General features: G+C 35.3%; 1 non-coding gene across 1 annotated transcript; it reads left to right on the top strand.

Annotated features, from left to right (window-relative positions):
• The first annotated feature begins 14,947 nt into the window (after positions 1-14,947).
• Positions 14,948-15,054, top strand: LOC126024879 (U6 spliceosomal RNA). The gene has a single exon (XR_007500974.1). It is a non-coding gene; the product is annotated as a U6 spliceosomal RNA (small nuclear RNA).
• Positions 15,055-15,348: the final 294 nt, after the last annotated feature.

The following is a 15,348-nucleotide window of genomic DNA, read 5'->3' as shown; positions in this document are numbered from 1 at the left end:
AGGTCATAGTTCAAACCCTAAACTAGGGCTTTTTTATTGGTCCCAAGATGTGTACAGTCTGGTCGTGGTTCTATCAGCCAGTCATCCGTAAATCGCGATCTTGGCTTTTGGACCTACCAAAGGGTGCCAAGTCTTCTGGTTTTGTCTTGTCGTTAGCTGGTAAGGTAGGCTAATCTGCTCTAAGATCAAGTTGTTCACATTTTCCTCGTTGTCAGGATATCATGTTAGAGCTGGCCCTTGTTGTTGATCCCGCAGTATTAAGGCTGTCCTGGATGGGATTTGTTTCCTGCAGCTGTTGTGAAGAGCTGTGCCGTTTCTATGTCTGGGATCCAGGGTTCAAGGCTGGATGAATCACCTGAGGTCTAAGTTGATTCCACATGACATATTTTCCAGGTAGGAGATATCCCTGTATTATTAACAACTGTGAGTTCCTATCTCTATTAGATAAGAGCTCTTTTCTATATGTAAGATTTCCCCTTTATTTTGTGTGCCTTTGCAGGGAGAAATGGTGCTACATTATATTGTCGGTGTATTTGGGGGTGGACAGAGGGGATAACAGAAACAGGTCACATCCCCAAAAACGATAAAAAATAAAAAAAATAAAAAATGAAATGAAATAAAATAAAATTAAATAAAAAATAAAATAAAAAAAGAAAGGGAATGACAATGTATATGCTCACAAATGTATATGTAGGACAGGCATTTGAAAAAATAAATTAAAAAAATAAATAAATAAAAGAAAAAAATAAAATGAGTTAGCAAAGCTTTTAAAGGACCAAAGTGGTGCAAAAAACTAGCTTACATTTGGGGGAAAGCCGGTAAAGATGTGGTGTATTACAGGTCTTATGCCTATGTTGGAAGTACAGTTTTTCACATTGCCTTTTGGGTTTTTCTTGTGGTGAGTGGGTTCCCAGGCATTCTTAATTAAAATTTAAAGAAGTTACATTGGCAGACATCTATAAAAAATTAATTTTAGAAAATACTTTACTTTCATAATAATATATATGTCATGTATTTTTGTTTGTTTTGTATGTCACATAATATATATAACTACAGAATGTTTTATCAGTTCCAGGTATAGAAAAGTGGATAGGATGAGAAATGAGAAAATTTGCCCAGAGCTCAGTGTACTCTAATCAAAGAATAGAGATATTTTTAATATTATTTGATTTTGGTGGTAACTATGGAATATTAAAACAAAGAAAATATTCTTAACATTTTTTTTCAGCTCTTAATTTTTGACAATGGGAAGCCTTATAAAATATCACTTTTTAATATACAAGAATTTTTATCATGAATTTAGTGATAAATACAATTAACCATTTTATAAGATAGATATTTCTGGTCAAAAATTTTTATGAGACTCAGAATACTTGAAAGAAAACTTCCTCTGCGCCTATAATCCCGTGTTTCTGAATCCCTGAAGATTTCCTCAGAGGTCTAGGGAGCGCACCCCCAAAAAACTGCATTTTGAAGCTGCCCAGTAAGTACATTCTGGCTACGGGGTCACTGTCCAATGAGCTGAGGTCTCTGGCCTGTGGAGGCTCCACCATGCTGTGCCTCTGTTCACTCTGAGGACTTCAAGGAAAACTTCTTTTGCGCCTATCTGCCTGTGTTTCTGAATTCCTAAAGAGTTCCTCAGAGGCCTAGGGAGCGGACCCCCAAAATAACTGCATTTTGAAGCTGCCAAGTAAGTACATTCTGGCTATGGGGGTCGCTGTCCAATAAGCTGAGGTCTCTGACCTGTGGAGGCTTCGCCCTGCTCTGCCTTTGTTCACTCTGAGGACTGACAACTAGAGCAGCAAGATCAAAAAGGAAAATTACATTCAAAGGAGGATCCCTAAGACTTACAGCAGACATGTCACAAAAAACATTCAAGGCCAGAAGATAGTGGTGGGATATTGTGACAAGACTGAATGAGATGAATGCCTCACCAAGAATATTGCATCCAGCCCAACTCACGTACAGGCTTGAAGGAAGAATACATAGCTTCATGGATTAAAAAACAGCTCAGAAACTTCACAGATGATAAATCAGCCTTAAAGGAAAAACTGACAGGTCTACTCTAAGACAAGAAAGACCAACAAACACAGCAAACTTATCTACAAAAATGACATTAACTCCTATGACAATAATCTCCCTCAATGTCAATGGACTAAATTCACCAATTAAAAGACACAGAGTGGCAAGATGGGTCAAAAAGATGAATCCAACCTTCTGCTGCCTACAAGAAACACATCTGAATAGTCAGAACAAACATAGACTCAAAATCAAAGGCTGGAGGAAATTCATGCAAGCAAACAACACCCTCAAAAAAGCTGGGGTGGCCATATTAATATCTGATGACCCCAACTTTATACTCAGAAAAGTGGTAAGGGACAAAGATGGACACTATTGTACTAATCAAGGGATATGTGAAACAGGAAGAAATCAGACTATTAAACATATATGCACCCAATGAGAGATCAGCAAATTATCTAATACAATTACTGACAAATCTGAAATAAGAAATCAATAATAACACAATCATTGTGGGAGACCTTAACATGGCCCTATAAACACTTGATAGGTCAACCAGATTGAAACAAACAAAAAAAAAACATACTAGCCCTGAAAAGAGTAATGGAAGAAAGAGTACTAGTAGATATATACAGGACATTCCATCCCAAAAAACCTGGATACACATTCTTTTCCAATGTACATGGGTCACTCTCCAGAATAGACTACATGCTGACACATAAAATATACCTCCATAAAATCAAGAGGATAGAAATCTTGCAGGCTACCTTTGCTGACCACAAGGCTCTGAAATTAGATGTGAACTACAAAGGCACAAAAAGAAAAACTTTAACAATTAGAAATTAAACACCCTGCTACTGAACAACCAGTGGGTCTGAGATGAAACAAAAAGGAAATCAAACCTTTCTTGGAAACAAATTATGATGAAGACACAAACTGCCAGAATCTATGAGACACGGCAAAAGAGGTTCTGAGAGAAAAATTTATAGCTCTACAAGCACACATCAATGAAGGAAGAAGGGGCATACCTGAATAACTTAATGACACAGCTCAAAAAATTAGAAAATGACCAACAAAAGGAACCAAAAATAGGGAGACAGAAGGAAATAACAAAGCTGAAAGCAGAACTCAATGAAGTGGAAAACCAAAAAACAATCCGAAAGATCAACGAAAGCAGAAGTTGGTTCTTTGAAAAAATAAACAAGATTGATAGACCATTGGCAAAACTCATTAAGAAAGAGAGATAGAGAAATCTGATAACCCATATTAGAAATGAAATGGGGAGATCATGACAGATAGTACAGAGATCCAAACGGTAATCAGAGACTACTTTGAGAAACTATGCTACTAAACATAAGAACCTAGAAGAAATGGAAAAATTCTTGGACAGTTATAACCTTCCACATTTAAGTAAGGGTGACGTAGCATATCTAAACACCCCATCACTACTGAGAAAATTGAAACTGTAATCAAACATCTGCCCAAAAAGAAAGCCCAGGCCCAGATGGATTTACTAATGAATTTTTTCAAATCTTTCAAGAGGAGCTACTACCAATCCTATCCAGGATCTTCCATGAAATTGAAAAAACGGGAACACTCCAAAATAGCTTTTATGAAGCCAACATCACCTTGATAACAAAACCAGAGAGAGACACTGCTAAAAAAGAAAATTACAGACCAATATCCCTGATGAATGCTGATGCAAAGATCTTCAACAAAATCCTGGCAAATAGGATCCAATGTATCATCAAGAAGAATATACACTATGAGCAAGTACGTTTCATCCCAGGAATGCAAACATGGTTTAACATCCATAAATCTATCAACATCATACACAACATCAACAACAAGAAAAATAGAAATCACATGATCATATCAATAGATGCAGAGAAAGCATTCTTGATCAAAACTCTCAGCAAGATGGGAATGGAAGGAACCTTTCTCAATCTAGTTGAAGCCATCAACCACATCCAATGGCAAATATTATCCTTAATGGAGAAAAACTAAAAGCCTTTCCTCTAAATTCTGGGACAAGACAAGGCTGTCTGCTCTCACAACTCCTCTTCAACATAGTACTGGAAGTGCTTGCTATAGTGATCAGGCAAGAAAAAGATATCAAGGGAATCCAGAGAGGAAAAGAAGTCAAGTTCTCATTATTTGCAGACGACATGATACTCTACTTAGAAAACCCTAAAGACTCTACCAAAAAGCTTCTAGAAACAATAGATTCATATAGCAAGGCGGCAAGCTACTAAATCAACCTACAGAAACTCAATGGCATTTTTTATACACCAATAATGATAGGGAAGAGATGGAAGTCAGGAAGGCAATTCCATTCACAATAGTGCCACACAAACTCAAATATCTTGGAGTCAACTTGACCAAAGACGTGAAGGACCTGTACAAAGAAAACTATAAAGCCCTGCTCCAAGAAATAAGAGAGGACACACGAAAATGGAAACACATACCCTGCTCATGGATTGGCAGGATTAATATCAATAAAATGACAATACTCCCCAAAGCATTATACAGATTTAATGTGATATCCTTAAAAATACCCATGACATTCATCAAAGAAGTGGATCAAACACTTATGAAGTTCATCTGGAAAATAAACACCCTAGAATAGCTAAAGCACTCCTAGGGAAAAAGAAAATGGGAGGCATTACTTTCCCCAACTTTAAACGGTACTACAAAGCAATAGTTATCAAAACAGCATGGTATTGGAATAAAGACAGACCCTCAGAACAGTGGAATAGGCTTAAGTTCTCAGACATTGTCTCCCAGACATACAATTACCTAATTCTTGACAAAGGAGGAAGAAATCCCAAGTGGAGCAGGGAAAACCTCTTCAACCAATGGTGCGGCAGAACTGGGTTAGCAGATGAAAAAAAAAGTGAACATAGACCCACAGTTAACATCATGTACAAAGGTAAAATCCAAAATGTATTAAAGACCCTTGAATATCAGAACTGATACCATAAGGTATACAGAACAACATGTCAGTAAAACATTCCATGACATTGAGACTAAAGGCATCTTCAAGGAGGAAACTGCACTTTCCAAACAAGTGGAAGCAGAGATCAACAGAACGAAATACATTAAACTGAGAAGCTTCTACACCTCAAAAGAAATAGTGCCCAGGATACAAGTGTCACCCACCGAGTGGGAGAAACTATTCACCCAACATCCTTCAGATAAGGGGCTATATCCAAAATATACAGGGCACTGACAGAACTTTACAAGAAAAAAAACACATCTAATCCATAAAAAATGGGGGAGAAGAAATCAACAGACACTTTGATAAAAAAAGAAATACAAATGGCAAAAGACACATTAAAAAATTGCTTCCTCATCACTAATCAGGGAGATGCAAATCAAAACACGATGAGATTTCCACCATCACACCGCAGAGAATTGTGCCACACATCACAAAGAATGAGAACAATCAGTGCTGGCAGGGATGTAGAGAGAAGGGAACTTTATCCACTGTTGGTGGGAATGCCGTCTAGTCTAACCTCTATGGAAAGCAATATGGAGATTCCTCCAAATCTGGAAATTGAGCTCCCATTCGACATCCAGCTATTCTATTTCTAGGGATTATACCCTAAGAACACAAGAATACAATACAAAAACCCCTTCCTCACACCTATAATTTATTGCAGCACTATTCACAATAGCCAGCCTCTGGAAAACAACCAAGATGGCCCTTCAACAGACGAATGGGCATAAAGAAACTGTGGTACATATACACAATGGAAATATTATGCAGCCATCAGGAGAGATGAAGTCATGAAATTTTCCTATACATGGATGTACATGGAATCTATCATGCTTAGTGAAATAAAGTCAGAGGGGAGAGAGAGACGCAGAATAGTCTCACTATCTATGGGTTTTAAGAAAAATAAAAGTCATTTTTGGTAACAATCCTCAGAGACAATGAGAGGAGGGCTGGAACACCAGCTCACTTCATGAAGCTCACCTCAGTGTGGTGAATGCAGCTATAGAAATAACTACACAGAGAATTACCATAATCATGTGAATGAATGAGGCAACTGGAAAAGCCTGTCTGGAGTACAGGTGGGCGAGGAGGGTGGGATGGAGGAGATTTGGGACATTGATGGGTGGGAATGTTGCGCTGGTGAAGGAGTGTGTTCTTTACATGACTGAACCTAATCACAATCATTTTTTGTAATCAAAATGTTTAAATAAAGAAAAAAAAGGAAAAAATTTTAGGAGGCTTTTTTGGAATGACATATCCAATATGAAAGTATAGAGCTATAACAAGAAAGGATGAACAGCATTAGTTGATGGAAATGGACACTGGTGAAGGTAAGACAGGTGTTTAAACACTCCATGCCTGAAATCCAATCATGAATAACTTTGTAATTTCGCAGTGATTAAATAAAAATTATAAATAAATGTACAATTATCTCTTAAAAGGTATAATCTGGAAGATGAAATAAAAGTGACAGTAATTTAGGGACAGTAATTACAGCAGACATACCATCATCAGACTGCTACAATCCATCAGGAAGTCACAAGTTCATAAACATTTTAGAATGGAAAGCAATATGAAGACAGATTCTGCCAGTTAAAGCCAAAGTTAGAACAGGATTTGGCTTAGAGATATCTACCTACTTTTTCTATACCAATTTAATCAGGCCTCTTCTCATTCAGATTTTAGTGATGGCAGACATAATAACAAACACATGAGCTCACAAAGGGCTTCCAGAGGCTTCAAAAAACAGATAGCAGACCTATCATTGCCTGCAGAACTCATAGCCAGCCTTTGTTTGATTGTTCAATTGAACATTTGGTTGGTTTCGAGGCATGGTCAAACATAAATGAAACTACAAGATTCTGGCCAAGTCAGTTTGGTTCTGAAAATACAGACTGCAGGTGTCACCAAACACAAATAGTAGATACTAGGTCTGCTGGGTAATATAGATGATAATGCATGTTTCTTATTAATCCCTCACTTGTTTTTCCAATCTGTGGAATAGCAAAACCAAAAATCACTTTCAGGTACCAGCAATTTTAATCTATTCTGATATCATACTGGATTTCCTATCCTTAGAGATAGAATGAATATAATAATCTTGTTACCAGTTAATCAGTGGCTGCAGTGCACAAGCAACACCAAAATCAGAGTCACTGTCTTAAAAATGGAATTAGCAAGACCCCTACCATTGTGACATAAGCCTGCTCAAAACAGGACTATTTTAGTTCACACATAATTCAGACACAAGGAAGAACCCAGAAGTTAAACATGCATTGATGGATGAAACAAAGGCCCAAGAATTGTTTTCACATGCAAGAGTGCCTTATACTTCCTAGTGAAGACTGCATGAAAACAATGGTAGACATATGCACTGAACTGAAGAAAGCAATAAAGATAAACTCAACAGCAAAATGGTGATGTGGTTGAGGTGAAGATGTGATAAACAGATAATGAGGTGAAGTTATGTGCAGTTTGATTCTTTCAGTGAAAAGATATTAAAGATGCAATGTGTACAGCTACTCTAAGACAAAATAGACAATGAAAAACATAGAAATTTGGAGAAGAAAGAACATTTCTGGAGAAGAAAGTGAGTGGATCTGGACAGGACCTTAAAAACACATTGCATAAATAAAGACAACTTTGAAGACAAGTAATACTATATATACAATAATAATAAGTCAGCCTTAGAGCATGTTAAAGGTACAATATCTAAAAAAAAGAAGTAGGGAAAAAATTGATTATGAGATCTCTCACTTATTAGAGAGATCAATTGTGTGGTACCAAAGCAACCCAAATATCATGTTACAATGTGCACTTGTAAACTTTATTTAGGTGTTAGTAAGTGTAGGTGGTATGAAGAAATGAAGATCAAAGTGGATGTGGCATAAAAATGCCTTATGGTGAAGGATCATGGTTATTTTGGTGGTGATGAGGTGCAATAACTTTGTACATAAATACCATAAATATTAATAAAACTATTAAAATATCAAGATGGCATTAAAATATGCTTGAAATGAGTTTTTAAAAGATAAAGTAATCAGAAAAAAGTCAGTACATGGGTATCCTTATTTTTATACTTCAGTTAACTCATCAGCACACATTTTTTTGTTTTGTTTTGGGGCCTTCTCCACTTCTATTGATGCTCAGGGGTTAGTCCTGGCTCTGCCCTTCAAGAATTATTCCTGGCAATGCTCGGGGAACATGGGAAACCAGGGATTGAAGTCAGTCAGTGATGTGCAAAATTCAACACACAACAGTCTGTATTTCTGAAAAAAAAAATATTCAAGTTGTATTTCTGAAAAAATATTCAAGAAGGATGTCTCTCTGTCAAAAAAGAAAAAAAAAACCTTTCCTTGTATAATAAAAGTGGTGTGAAGGAATATTTACTTAAATTTTCATGGTGCTGTTTTTGAAATGAAATAGCAGATTTATCGAACTTTTTTTCTTGGCATTTATGACTATGATGGGAGGTGACAACCAAAGTGGATATACAGTTGCTATGTTTGTGTAAAATTGCAAAGTCATTTTAGTAGTGCTTGTTAATATGTGTAATGCTTTTTAAGAAATGAAAACAGGTTTCACTGGTGAAGGGGGTGTGCTTTTTATGACTGAATCCCAACTATAAACATGTTTGTAATCATGGTGCTTAAATAAATATATTAATAATAATAATAATAATAATAAAAGAAACAGGTCCAGGAACTTCTACCATGAGCAAGCAGCTAAATAAGGAAAGGAATAAAGAAAGAAAAAAGTAAACAAAATAAAAACTTTAATTACTCATCTTCTTTATTAGGTTTTGTTTATCTGAATTTGATGGAAATGGAAAATTCCTATATCTTTATGAAAAACAATTTCTCAAGTAGAAGCTATCTTCTACTTTTTCATTGTGAAATTACCTAGCTTTGTTTCTCTGTTAAGAAAAAGATGTGACTTTAGTATTTATTATACCAGGGAAATTTGTTCTTTCATTTTTGACAGGCTAACAGCCATTAAAGGTAGTGATTAACAACTTTCTTCACTCCTTCGTTCTACAACAGTTTGGGAAGGGTCTTAAATGCTTATATTCATCATATCCTGTTTTAGAAAAAAAATAGTATCTTTGAAAGAAAAAAATAGAAACTTCAATAAAATCTTGAAATATGTTGTCTCATGCTTAATAGAGAGAGGGGTGTAGCAGGACATCAGACACAAGCATATATGCATATGTGAAGCAGTAGGGAAGAAAGAGAGTCCCAAGCAGTGTGAATGAGACACAGAGTGTTTTGAGATTAGTTACTGAAGGTGCATTAAATGTATCAGAGATGTAGAAAATAGGAAAGTAGTAAGAATTTTTTTTATTCATCAGTTTTCTTTTTAGTAGAGCTCATAAAAAATTACTGATAACTAACCCAGAATTTCCGAGCATTTGGCTATTAGTCAATATTTAAGTATATCTAAATCATAAAATATTTTATAAATCTGTTAAAAGTTTTAATAGGTAGTTGGTGAATCTTTCATAAACTTAAATGTATTATTCTTCAGAAAGTTGAATGCACTTTAACTGGTTAATATCTGATGAGGGTATGGAAAGATAGTACTGTGCATACAGTGCTTGTTTTATACACAGCTAACACAAGTTCTATATACACTACTGCCAGGATTGATCCCTGAGAACATTTATAAGTAAGCCTTAAATATAGCAGGGTATGGCCCAAACATTGTATGTGTGTGTGAGTGAGTATGAGTGTGAGTGTGTTTGTGTGTGTGTGTGTGTCTAAAATTGGCCTCTACATTTGTAAACATGGTAGCAAAAGATACTTGTTTTGTTTTTTGTTTAGGGTCATACCTGGCTATGCCTAGGAATTACTCCTGTTGGACTTAGGAGATTGATCATATGTGGCGCCAGATATCAAACCTGGGACAGCCACATACCAAGGAAGCACCTTACCCATTGTCATATTGTGCCAGATCAAATATATTTTGTTTGAGCTGCATAAGAGCATATATGTGTGCATGCTCATACATATGCACATGAAATACAAGCATACAGATGGAGTTTTTCTACCACATTTAGGTTAGCATTATACCTCAGGTGGTATATACCTCAGGCTATATACACATAATGTTGCAACAAAAATACTCCTGGGAGGGAGTGCAATAAAGACAGAGAAGGGACCACTATAATAATGATGGTACAAAGTAATCACTCTGGACAAGAATGGATGCTAAAATTAAAGCGACATGCATGATACCCTTTCAGTAAAAGTTTTAAAACCACATTGCCTAAAAAGAATAAAGGGTAGGGAAAAGAGAAGAGGGAAAGGAGGAAGGGATACAGAGAGGAGAATAAAGGTGGAATAAAAGAAGAGAGAAGTGAAGAGAAGCAAGGAATTAAGTTGGAGGAAGAGAGAGAAACTGTCATAAAAAATAAAGGGGCTTAAATTATAACATATAGATGGATTTGGCCCCACTTTTGCCATTTTGTTGTAGTTGCTGTTTTTTGTTTTGTGGATCATTCATACCTGTACTATGGGTTCATTCCTGGTCAGGTTTGGGAACCATATGGAATACTGGGGACTGAGTCTTTATTGACTACCAATAACTTTGTAAATCACAATTCTTTAAAAACAAACAAAAAACCCTATTTTTAAAGTATCTGTCATAGAGGCAGTCTGGAGGATGGGAGAGAAAAATGGGGTGTTGGTGGTAGTAGGAAAAGTACATTGGTGAAGTGATGGGTGTTGGAACATTAAATGCTGAACTCCAGTCATTAACTTTGTAATCTATATCTGATGGTAATTCAATATTTAAAGCCAAACTAAACAAAACAAAACAAAAAGCTCTGCTCATTCCTTTCCCTATTCTCTCACCTTGATTCCTAAAATTGGTGAAAACTTTTGTAATGGTTAGTAGAGGTAGTGTTTTATTTTTTTTCAGGGGTCAGAGTGATAGCAGAGAGAGTAGGTCATTTGCCTTGCACGCAGCTGACCCAGGTTTGAACCTTCACATCCCATATGGTCCCTGAGACTGACAGGAGTGATTTCTAAATGCAGAGCCAGGAGTAACCCCTGAGCACTGTGAGGTGTGGTCTACTCCCCCAATAAAAAGTTTTTAATTATATATTTTGATTATAGCTTATGTTATATTTTACAGAAGTTGGTGTACACAGTTATCTCAACTCTCCTCCTTAAGTGTGCCCTCCAGCACTCACTATGCCTTTAGCCTACTACTTTCCCCCACAATTTTGCACTCTATATCCTGTTTGTTTTTGTAATTGTCATCTGTGATCAGGAAACAACAAGGGTATAGATGAGTGAAAAAGTTTGTCCTCTCCCTTTTTTTTTAAAGCATCCTTCAGTTCTGTCTACAATGTGATTTTATTATTTTCATGTGTCTACATACTATTCCATTGCATTGTATATATAAAACACAACTCTATTTGTCATTTGTCTGGAGATTTGAGATATTTTCATATCGTAATTATTGCTCTAACCAGTACAATGAATCTTGGTATGTATAAATACCTTCTGATTATATTTTTGTATTCTGGGGTACATGCCAAGAAGTGGAATCAATGCTTTATAAGGAGTCTAATATTAAGTTTTTGGGAAATTTTCAGCTAAACAAAACATTCTCACTAGAAGTGACATTTGTTTGTTTGTTTTGTCAGTTCATTTGCTTTTCATATTCTACATGAGTAAGACAATCCACTAAATATCTTTCACTACCTTATTGATTTCACTCAGTATATTTATCTCATATATATATATATATCCCTTTTGTCCCAAAAAGGCTTGATTTAATATTTTAATGACAGATTAATGGCTCACTAAATATATGCATAATAGATTCTTTATTGAGTCAACTATCAATGGTTATTTAGGATGAATTACAATTTATGTCATGAATATTAGGGTTAGAAATAACCTTTTATTTTAGTGTTTACATATTTATAGTGACTATGGATGATATTGGCAGCATAAGAAATTTCCTATTGAAGCCTCTGGACCTCCATACCACTTTTTGAGATGGCACCCACCCCATTCCAATAATTGTTACCTAACCAAACCAGGAGTTCAATGTAAGGACCCAGAATGCAGTGCTGCTCAGATTCTGCAGTGTTGAAGATTACCTGAACCACCTCAAAGTGCCCAGAGTCCTCTTGATCTGTATACAATAATTCTTTGGTGGCTATGTGGTACAGGGCTGAAACCAGGGTCAGCTACATTAAAGGCAAATGCCTTAAAAACTATATCGCTCTCTCACGCTTCTTCATTTTGTCTTTTTAAAAGGTGTCTCAATATCATTTTCTATCAATTCAGGTCGAGGTTTTAAATAATATTTGTTATTTTTATATCATGATAATTAATACTACTGACTTATTTTTCCCTCTCCTAGAATATATGTAAATTGTAAAGCTGAATTTCTCTTTCCTATAAACCTGTAAAATAAAATAAATAAGATGATCATCATATAACATATTTCAAAATATTTTTAAATGGAAAAATAATTGTGACTAAAAGTAGATAAAATTTAAGCCTAAGAATCTTGCAAAAGAGCAAGGTTTTGTTCTCATATAAGACATTTACTTCTCAGACAATCTTCCATGAGATTGAAGACATGAAGGTAATAAATATGGCAGAGGTTGAGTTACTCTAAACACAATGGGTTTAAATCCAATTATTTTTCTTCTTACAATCAACCAAATCATATTTTATTCACAGACATTAAGTTTTTAGCTTTGTTCAAAAACACTATTGACTATATCTCATCTAAACTATACCTTCAACTATAAAAGAAGTTAGTAGCCAACAAATTATTAGATCTTAAACAAAAACAGTACCAATAAAATACTAAGGAATTCTGTTTGGGGAAAAAAATAAAAGAGAATAGACTGTAAACGTCCATGTAGAAGAGTAGGAAGGCAGTATAGCTGATTTGCAAGAATTACAAGTAATCATTTCTTTTTGCTTCTGGGACACTCCTTTATCTCACTACAGATTAAAGGTTGGTTTAGCGTGACACTATTCTTTATACTAAATAATATTAATAATTAGTTATAAGCACTATTCTTTTTGTTCTGTTTGGGGGCCACACCCTGTGATGCACAGGGGTTATTCCTGACTATGCTCTCAGAAATCTCTCCTGGCTTGGGGACCATGTGGGACGTGGGAAATCGAACCAAGGTCCATCCTAGATCAGATGCGTGCAAGGCAAATGACCTACCGCTGTGCTATCGCTTTGGCCTCATATAAGTTCTATTCTCACATCCAAAAACTTTTTGTTAACATTCCTTTATTCATAATATAAACTGACAACCGAATACCCTTATTCATTTCATCAAAAATTTCAGCACAATAAAAAGGCCAAATTAGGGGTTGGAGCCATAGCAAAGGGGTTATGCACTTGTCTTGAGTGCGGGTGCCCCAGGTTTGGTCCTCAGCATTCCATTTGGTCCTCTGAGATCACAAAGAATTATTTCAGAGCATAGAGCAGGAGTAAACCCTGAGCACTTCCAGGTGTGTCTTCGAAATCAAACAAACAAGGACAAATGAAAGAAAATTGAAGCTGACTAGAAAGCGAACTTCTTAAAGTTTCTTTATGGGATGCTGAGAGATCGAATTTAGGTCTGTCCTAGGCGGGCACGCAAGGCAGACGCCTTATCACTTCACCACTGCTCCAGCCCCTATTCTTTATTTTCCTTAAGAGCTATTTGATAAAATACATCTATAAAGGAAAAACAGTAAGCTATAAAAAGTAACAGTCATAGAATAATAAATTTTAAAATAAAAAATTATAATTACCAATAAAGGAAACCAGATTTAAAAGAACAATATCAAGATAAATGGAAGATATTATCTCAGAACATATAGTAAAGAGGAAAGAAATAAAGATAAAATATCTCCTTTTAAAAAATTACCAGAGATAAAGAGAAGAAAATGAAGAGGGGCATACTTTTATATATAATAATTTTTCATACTACTTCTGAGAGTAAAAAGATTAAGAACCCCTGGGCACTGCCAGAGTAATCTCCGAGCACAAAGCAGGAGTAAGAACAACTGATTATTTCCCTAATGCCAAAAAATAAAAAACCTAACAAGTATTGAGCTAAAAGGAGGTACATGAGTCTTCCAGTTAAAATGACCACTCAATATTGATTTTTCTCTCTCTCTCATACACACATATAAAATACATACAAGCACAAATACATACTATAAATTAAATTTTTAGTTATCAGGAGAACGTTCATAAAATTTCTAATGTGGAAAAGTGATATAACTAAAACAAGTGAGACTTTTCTCTTGTTAAAGATATTTTAACTGAGTATTGGTAGGATGATAGACTAGTGATTTAGTTAAAGAATAATTAGTTCTAATATAAACTAGATTATTTAAATTGTTTAAATATTTTATTAATTAAAAATAAACTAAAATAAATGTACAAGTATAATAGAATAGATAACCCCTAAGAAAAATAGTTGATTAAAATTGTAAAATGGGTGAGGGAAAAACTCAAGAATTGTATCCCTTTCCAAAATTCTTAATTACCCCTGGGTTTTCTGCCTTACTTTCCCATTTGGAGTCTAAAACCTCTTCCTACTAGATATCTTAATTTTAGCACAAGATTTAAAATATTGTTACTAAACTTTAGTCTGAAAGTATTTCCAAATATTAACAACAAGATTTTTGGTATGGAAAGAACAAATTCTCTGTGTTGAAGTCCTTAGTTGGGTCAGCCCTTAACATGCACAACCAATGTGATAAAACTAACAAGGCAATGACAATTAACATTATTAGTTATTTGTTAACAGAAGATTTTTATTTGCTATGTTCAGAAAGTTTATGAATTTTCTCAAATTTAATGTTAACCCATTGATTCCATTTTTTAAGTTTATGTGTTTCAAAAAATTTTGGGAGAAATTTAAATTAAAAAATAGATTTGGTGCTCGCTTCGGCAGCACATATACTAAAATTGGAACGATACAGAGAATATTAGCATGGCCCCTGCACAAGGATGACACACAAATTTGTGAAGCATTCCATATTTAAAAAAAATAGATATTTGGCTGTGAGATTGGTGACTGGGAGAGACTAAGGGGACTGTTGGCTTTGCATGTTTCTCTTCTCGTGTCTCCTGAAGCTGTCCTGAGAGGGTCAGAAAGGGCCCAGCAGAAATTGTCTCCTAAAGGCCCCAGAAGAGCATGAGCGCTCCGTTTTGCTTCTAGCCATGATCTCTCTCTAACTAATGAATACCACCATACCAGGCAGAAAAATTACACTACAAGTGTAACAATGGAGAAACTTTGCAGGCAAATACCATGTACAGAGAATGAAGATGATAGC

This window comes from Suncus etruscus, chromosome 1, assembly GCF_024139225.1.
Source record: "Suncus etruscus isolate mSunEtr1 chromosome 1, mSunEtr1.pri.cur, whole genome shotgun sequence".
In the NCBI taxonomy this organism is placed as follows: domain Eukaryota; kingdom Metazoa; phylum Chordata; class Mammalia; order Eulipotyphla; family Soricidae; genus Suncus; species Suncus etruscus.
Note: the sequence above shows the minus strand (reverse complement) of the source record. Positions and strands in the feature narration are given on the sequence as shown.